Source organism: Alexandromys fortis, unplaced genomic scaffold, assembly GCF_014885135.2.
Source record: "Alexandromys fortis isolate MF-2015 unplaced genomic scaffold, M_Fortis_MF-2015_v1.1 scaffold_20, whole genome shotgun sequence".
Classification (NCBI taxonomy): Eukaryota; Metazoa; Chordata; class Mammalia; order Rodentia; family Cricetidae; genus Alexandromys; species Alexandromys fortis.
The window spans coordinates 17,538,819-17,544,818 of record NW_026067903.1 but is presented as its reverse complement, the minus strand read 5'-3'; the positions used below and the strand labels follow the sequence as shown (position 1 = coordinate 17,544,818).

General features: G+C 39.5%; 1 protein-coding gene across 4 annotated transcripts in view; it reads right to left on the bottom strand.

The window, feature by feature from the left end:
- Kcnq5 (potassium voltage-gated channel subfamily Q member 5) overlaps nucleotides 1-6,000 on the bottom strand; it is a 556,834-nt gene that overhangs the window by 357,241 nt on the left and 193,593 nt on the right. The gene's annotated exons all lie outside the window — the stretch shown is intronic.

The window sequence follows — 6,000 nt, the reverse complement described above, 5'->3', positions numbered from 1 at the left end:
TCTCTGTCTTACAGATACACATCACTAAATAAGAAAATAAATGTTTAAAAGTTTTATATGTTCATTGAATACATAAATGCAATATTTCTTAATATCTATTGCTCATTAAATTCTAAAGTTATTACAGGAACAAATTGGTACAGCACTAACCCAATGGTAACTGAAGATGCAGTTTTAAAGTAGGAGCTGCACTTCAAAAACTACATTAAAATTGAGAATGAGGTTAAGAAAATACAGTGCCATCACAGAAGCAGAACGAAAGTGTGCCCTGGCAGATCCCTGGCTTTATACACAAGGATGCTGAGGCCCACGGTGCCAAGGAACCCAATTTGATGAATAGTTCCAGATGGAGCTCATAAACTCCTGCAAAACAGGAGGCACACTAAGCTGTGATAGAGTTTACATTTTTAGAATAATTTAATTAAGGAAAAAACTCCAAAATCAGTTTGAATGAAGCTTATGTTTAATCATTTCATAGTCAAGAGTTCAAAATATTTTTGAATAATCCTGCAATATTAAACTTCTATTAAATGTGATAAAATGTTAATTTTAAAAAATATGTCAATTTCAGCATGTTTTTTTTTAAAAATCAACTTACATTCTCTGTAAAACCATACATTTCCTCATTCAATCAGTTTTATTAACATTCATACACTAAATTGATGCAGGATCTTTTAAGCATTTGTACAAATTTAAGAGCCTATGCCACACAAAATGAGTATGTTAGATACAGAAACTGGGGAAGGATACTTTTGTAAACGTTAGACACTTCTGCTGTGGTTTTGCTTTTGTGACTGATGAAACAAGTGACCTATGAGAAGATCAATGAATTTGAAACTGACATAAACATTGCCATCAGCAATGAACTAAGACTTAGCATTGTTTTACATGCACTTTTCACATTTGATATTCTATGGTAAGGTAAATATTACACATGAATACCTCTGAGTCCTTTTAGTGAGCAAGTATTTTACATATAAAATCTGGAATATCTAGATGCCTTCAGGGATTATGTTTTTGGTAACAGGATTAGCTAGTAATTTAATAAAGACTTATTTTAGTTGAATAATCAAAATATACAGGACAACTCAAATTTATTTTAAAAATATTTTCTCTTTCTCTTATATTTTCAGCACTTTATTTTTGAATATATTTCATTATTTATCTAATTAATACATAATGATGTTAAAATTGCAGGTTCAGATTTGAAGTTTTCGGTAGCATTTCTTCAGTTAGGGATGTGGGTGTGATTTAGAGGTAATACGTGTTCTAAAAAGACACATTGGTGTCTATGCAAGTGTTCCTTATCAGCATAAAGTTCTGGTGCTCATTGCTTCATAAACTATAAAGCTGCAGGGATAGTAAACGTTGGAGAGTTGCAGGGAACCAATAACCATCAAGACACCTCCTTACAAACAGCACAACGTGTATAAAATATCAACATTTTAAGTGAAATCGTGGTGTTTTCCATGATTCACATACATTTAATTGTAACCTAAAGGTTTTTTTTTCTGAAATAAAAGAAAAATCTTTAAAATTTATTCCAAGAGTATTTAAGGTAAAAATGATCCCGCATTCTAGATGAATGGTAGATAAATAATTAATAAAACTGTTGGGACGGAAGGGTGGATCACGATGCGCCAGCAGGGATGCCTCTCTCCTCCTACTTAGTCCAGGCCTCAGGCCTCCTGTTTATAGACAAGCCATCCTTTGCCCTTGGCTGCTTCACTCCCCAGAGGAACTTCTTAGCTCTCATCTTCTGCCCAGTGGCTGTTCAGCTCCTCTGGAGGTAACTGAAGCTTCCTGTTTGAGTGTTGCTGAAGCACCTGCCATCTCTTTCTTCTGAGCCTCACCTGGGCCATTTTTCAGTTTGATGAAAGGAAACAGGAAAGTACCTTTTCATCTTATCGGTTAGCTCTGACAATAATACAACTATAACATTATTTCATGGCATTTGAAGATGATTTTACTTCCAAGATGAAGCCTCATATATATTCTTTCTTGCACATGAAAACACAGAAACTTATTACGTTTAACTCACATGGATGGCTACATGTATTCTAGAAGTGCATGGGCAATATCAGAACTATCTTTCTGTACTTCTCAGGCCAGTGAAACGCTGGTACCTGATTCCTCTTGTTAATGTGTAAGGGTGTTAGGAGGCTTCCTTCCCATTCCCTGCTGAATGCGCTGTGTGAGCACGGGTTCTTTCTCAGCAGGAAGTCTTACAGAGACCTTACTGTTCTGTTTCTGTGATGTTAGCAAGACAATGACAACAGAGATGTAAGGTATTTTATCCTTGAAAAGACAGACCAGACCTACAAAGCTGCATCATAAAATGGCTTACCACTCCTGGGATTCTCCTCACAACTGTTCCTGAGCCATTTGGAGACCCTGCTTATGTTACGACAATATAAATTTGCAATTGATCTTACAAAGTTGGGACTGCTCAATTATGTTCATGGTAGTGCGCTTCCGCATTTGCTCAGGGAGTTCCCTCTCTCAACTCTTGTTCCTCAGTTTGTTTCCTTGTCACCCACAGGGACACCTCTTGCCATTTACAGCACTGCCCAACTGTCACCATTCCTTTACAGCTACCTAAACTTCACTGCTTCCTTAAACTGACAAGTGGAATTGCTCACTTTTGGGGTTGTCTTACAATTAATGTAGCTCTTTCTTTTTCCTCTTGCTACCAAACGTGATGATTATGAAATCTCCGGGTCATTGCCTGGATTTTGTCCACTGCGTCTTCCCTCTTTAACCTATTACAGCTTATCTTTGGTTCTCGCTTCTGTTCTGTTCCCAGGAAAGGTCACATGTCATTTCCGTCTCCAAAGTTGGCGTCTCGTCTCAGATTCCACGTTAATTTGGAACAGTGGAAGTTCTACACAGTCTTTCATTTTAAAGTCTCCCCCCCCCCTTCCCCTTTCCTCTTTCCTTTTCTCTATCCTCCTCTCTTTTTATTCATCGCTTGGGCGCTGTTGTTTTGTTAGTGAGGTGTTCAAGGAAATGACTTTATCCTCTGCGATCAAAGCCTTTCTCCTGCAGCAATCCCAAGGCTTCAGTTGTCTCGTCTGTGTGAGTGCTCTTTCCACTAAGAGGCTCGAGTGCATTCTGATATCAAATGTCCTGCCAGTACTTTTAACTTAATACGTCCCTAGTTAAACTCCTCATCTTCCTGTCAATCCAGCTCTTGGCCACCTGACTGTGCTAATGGCACCAGAATGAGTCATATCAACTGTTTTTCTCTTGCACTAGACTTCTAATTTCTCAGCTCATCGCCAAATGGTTCGACGCTCATATTAATCGTATTCATCGTTTACAATTTCATATTCGTCTTAATTATTTGATCCTCATGAAGCGCGACTCAAACAGTTGACATGCTTTTCGACCAGTCTTCTTAGCACTGTACTCTTACCTGACTGCACACCACACTTCCCACACTTCAGAAAAGCAGTCCAACACCACGGCCTCTCTTCGGTCTTCTCTGCACACAAAGCCTCAGAAGACTGAGCCTGATTGCCCTCGCATGCCTTCTATTTGTTGCCTCGTCAAATTGCGTGTTTCCCTTAAAGTATTTATGAAAAAAAACTTTAACCTTTATAATATTTGCTCATTTTGATCTGTTCCAGGGAGACAAACATGAGCATGCTAGGTGTATGGGTTCTTGGGTCATAGCGTTCTGCATACAGGTCATCTGTCGCCTGACAGAGTTTATAGGCTCCTTGAGAAGAAAAGCATGTCAAGGGCTGGTCGGATGGCTTAATGGGCAAATGTGCTAGCCATGAAATCCTGCCCACCTGAGTTTGAACCCTGGACACTCATATGAAAAAAATCCAGACATGGCAATGTGCATTCATAAGCTAATCACTCCTAGCATGAGATGGGAGGCAGAGAAAGGAGAATCATTTGAATCTTAGGGGCAGCTCTATGGAGTACAAACACCCTCAGAAACAAGAGAGACTGCCTTAAAACAAAATGGAAGGAGAGAATCAATCGGCGAAAGTTGTCTTCCTACCTCCACAGTCCACTTTGGCATACGGCACACACACACACACACACACACACACACACACACACACACACAGAGAGAGAGAGAGAGAGAGAGAGAGAGAGAGAGAGAGAGAGAGAGAGAAATTTATAAATGTGTATCTAATTCTTTTTTGTATTATAACTCCAGACATTGCACGAATTTTAAGATGGATGACACAAAGCTGAATCCTATACTTCCTGCCAAAGGTCTACTTCTCCCCCTTTCTCCATTTACTTCCCTGACAGATATTTGATTTGGTTCCTGAATTCATTTGAAAAGATTCTATGTGCAAGTTGATGTGAAATTATGAACAGTACACTAAATTGGTTCCTACTTAAAACACCAATTAAGGGTTCTGTTCTGTCAAATTTTCTTAAACCTAAAACTCAAAAGTAAGGATATTCCTGAAAAAAAAAAAAAGGAGACACAAAAACAACAGACAAAATGTTCCTCTCCTTATCATCACCACGATTTTCCCCTCTTAAATTCCTATCTACTTGGCCAGTTAATGACAAAGGACAGAGACCGCACAAGCTTTAAAATAAAAATGACCAGAGAGGGATGAACAAGGTAGCAAAGATGGAAGCAGATGCTGATGGTGAACGGAAGGAGGAAAGTTATACTAAATCTGAATTTAATGTCATGTATCTGGTTCCAACAGTCCACATAATGCAAAAATGCAACAACTTTCTATATCAGAGATTGCTCCTTGCAGAAGTGAGCTTGAGACTCTACAGAGCCAGGTCATTTTCCAGAGGTGCATGTGAAGTGGATAACAGCGTGTAACCCTTATTTTACAGATGAAGACATCAGAGCAGCGAGCCTAAGTGAGCTCCTAAGGCGACGGACTTACTTAGCAACTAACACAGTGAACATCTGCAGGTTGGTAAATGAACCATCACACTTTACTCACAACAAGCAGCGAGATGGAGCTGATGCATCCCAGTCTCACAGGGGTCCTCTTCCTATGATGGACAGAACTACCGTCTCCAGGGGGGATGTCCCTGTGTTTTGCACCTGGAAGCCTGGTCCCCTTTTAGCCAATCTAACTGTTCTGTAATTCCCGCTCACTTTCTGTGTTGTGAACCTTATGCGTTATTTCTTCTCTGTGCATTTCTGGGAATACTCATCAACATCCCCAAGGTGGCCTCTGTGTTGGCCACGCCTTTCTCACAGAACATCATCTGTTCACTTCCTGCTCCAAGGGCGACTAACACCCTGGTTCTCCGGGTAACTCTGGCACAGACCAGAGCACAATGCAGTGAACAAACTCTCGGTAGTCCTCACTAGCCCAGCGATTGCTCTGAAATGCCTGTTCCAAGAACTACAGTAGTCATTTCAAGGAAGATGTTCATTTCAAAAGGTGGTACAGGAGACAGACGTGATAGACATGAAGTAGTATCTACTCATGGTGGGAAGCTGAGAAAGATATTTAGTTGGAGAAGCACAGTTTATTTTCTAGCCCAAGATATGTACAGCATACATAAACAGAAAGTATGTTCGCACTACTGTTGCAAATCTAATTATACCTGAGTGGGCTTCTAAAAAGATTTTTTTTTAAGTTGGCCTAACTTATTTTTAGGGTGTGACCTCCACACTGGTAGAATCCTGGAAGCAAGCCTCAGGAAAAATACTCTTTTGAAAGAAAATCTCTTTGGTTTAGATACATGCTTCCTGGGATGTTCATTTTAGCCACAAGAACCCAACACAAACACTTAGAGTGAGCTGCAAACTCATGTGGCTGAAGCACTCTGTGTCCTTAGTGTGCATCTTGGGAAGAGATAAGAAGGCAAATATAAAAATTACCATTCCCCAGGAAAACAATCACCTTAGGAACGTTCTCAGAACAGTTAGATTTATTACAACCTAACAGCAAACAAATTCTTAATAAATTATAAATCACCAGGGTAGGTTTTTTTATTTATTCCATTTAAAGAAAAAGTGATTTCCATTTCAAAGATTCCTCT